Here is a 2,521-nt window from a genome sequence, read left to right as displayed (position 1 = left end):
AAATGGGAAAAATAATAGCACCTACCTCATAGGGTTATTGTGAGGATCAAATGACATAAAATTTGTAAAATGCTTAGCACGGTGCCTGGCACATAGTAAGTGCTATATAAGTATATTCATTATTATTAGCTATAATTAAGCCTAGTATAAGACTTTGCATTTATTCTTTTCAACCCAGTGCTCTAGCCTGTTAAGATTCTTTCAGGTCCAGGTTGTTAGCTAGACCTCCCCATTTTGTGCCATCTGTAAATTTGGCGAACATGCCATCCTGGTTGCCATTTCCCATCTAGTGTGATGGCACACTGAGCAATATTTGTAGGCACAAATAATTCCGTTAATGGAAAACAAAGTCAATAACTTCTGGGCAATCTCCAAGGCTTCAATGAGCAAGTAGAAAGTTGCTGGCAAGCAGACATCATGGACAGTTTTTTGGGGGGGTCTCAGAGCTTCTCCCCAAAGTCCTAAAACTGTTTTTATGGCCTCTTGCCCAGAAGGCCCACATCTGGGTCCTATATAAGCCTACCTGGGGACAAAGTTCATTCAAGCTAGCCCATTGCTTCTTGGCTTACAATAGTCCCAGTTGATGGTGTGGAAGTGTGGGGGTTGGGGGCAGAGTGAAGTGAGCTTTTTTGCCTAGCTCTTCCAACATACACCTTTAAACAACTTTAAAAAGAGCATCACATCAAAGGGATGCCCATCAACTGGGGAATGGCTAAACAAGCTATGGTATATGATTGTAATGGAATATTATTGTGCCATAAGAAATGACAAGCAAGATGATTTCAGAAAAATCTGGAAAGACGTGAATTGATGCAAAGTGAAGCGAGTAGAACCAGGAGAACATTATACACAGTAACAGCATCATTGTATGATGAAGAACCATGAATGACTTAGCTATTCTCAGCAATACGATGATCAAGGACAAATGATGAAGCATACTATCTGCCTCCAGAGGAAGAACTGAGAGTGTTTGAATATAGACTGAAACGTGCCATTTTCACTTTCTTTCATTCTTTCTCTTTTATTCAAATCTTCTTGTACAATATGGAAATGTTTTACATAATTGCGCAAGTATAATCTATATCTGATTGCTTGCGATCTTGGGGATTGGGGAAGGAGGCATAGAATTTGTAATTCAAAACTTTAAAAAAATGTTAAAAATTGTTTTAACATGTAATTGGGGGGAAAATAAAATTATATATATATATATACATATGGAGAGAGAGACAGAGAGAGCATCAAATGGAATTCTGAGCAATAAAACCAACAAAAAGTCACAGTGAGTCAGTTTTCTAGCCCAGGGTACCTTAGGAAGATTGAAAGAGAGGTCTGCAGACACTGGAGCAGAGGCTGAGCAGTAGCACATACACAGAAGTGTAGGGATTAACTCAATCCTCCCTAGTTCCACAAGTGTCTTAACCCGTAACATATGACTTTATCAAAATCATTGATAAATGATATATAGCACAAAGTCAAGCAGCTAGGTGGCACTATAATGCATAGAGCACTGGGCCTGGGAAAAGGAGGAGGAGGAGGGATGAAAAGCAGGAGGAGGAGGAGAAAAAGAAGAAAAACCCTTTTATTATAGAAACAAATTCAAACAAAAGAAATTCCCACATTGGTTAGTTGAATAAAGTGCCATCTGAATAGCTCTCGTAGGACAATGTGTCTACCTTGCTTAGGATCAGATCATATAAGAATGTGATAGATGAGAATATGATAAATAACATTTTAAACAAATTATTGAGTATGAACATCAAGCGTAGTGTCAACAGAGAGAAATCTGTTCACTTGAGGTGCTCTTTTCATGATGGAAGATGTCCTGCATAAGGACAAACAAAACAATTCCCTACTGACAACCAAGTTCTCCAAATGCTCCTCTTTGAAGATGACTTGGCACTAATTGATATGTTGTGATGTAGTGGAATGTTGCATTTTTGCTCTTAGTTTTAGAAAACCTAAATTTGATACTTAGCTCTAACTTATCTCAAAGTGGAACTCTGAGCTAATAATTTGACTGTTCTCTGTATTTGTTTCCTCATCTGTAAAATGGGGATAGCTTTTAGTACCTATGTCATAAGGTCACTGAGAACAAAGTGATTTGTAAAACTAAAAGTACTACATAAACATGAGGTATTTTTGTGTCTCAGAATACCACAAAAGATCCTCGGTGAAATCCATGAAGTAAAATAGTTTAACATGATCTCCACACTGAGAATACAAAAGTGATATAGACTATATATATTGCCTAGATGATGATGTGCAACTAGTCAGTCAGCCCACTCAGTCACAGTCCTTGGCACATAACAGGTGTTTTTAAACGCTAGTAAAGGGATTCATAGAATTTTTCCATTTGGATAAGCATTGTAGGTGAAAGATGCCCTGGTCCAGATCATAGTAGGGAGAAAACATTTTTGGCTAGAATTGTATGTGGGTGGTTGTTCAATGCTTTCAAAGATTTCAAAGTGTTCCTTGATGCAAAAGCCCATTTCTTATTTAAAAAATAGTTTTGTTGGTTTTT

Source organism: Vombatus ursinus, unplaced genomic scaffold (genome assembly GCF_900497805.2).
Source record: "Vombatus ursinus unplaced genomic scaffold, bare-nosed wombat genome assembly UNPS02015030.1, whole genome shotgun sequence".
NCBI classification, from domain to species: domain Eukaryota; kingdom Metazoa; phylum Chordata; class Mammalia; order Diprotodontia; family Vombatidae; genus Vombatus; species Vombatus ursinus.
Note: the sequence above shows the minus strand (reverse complement) of the source record.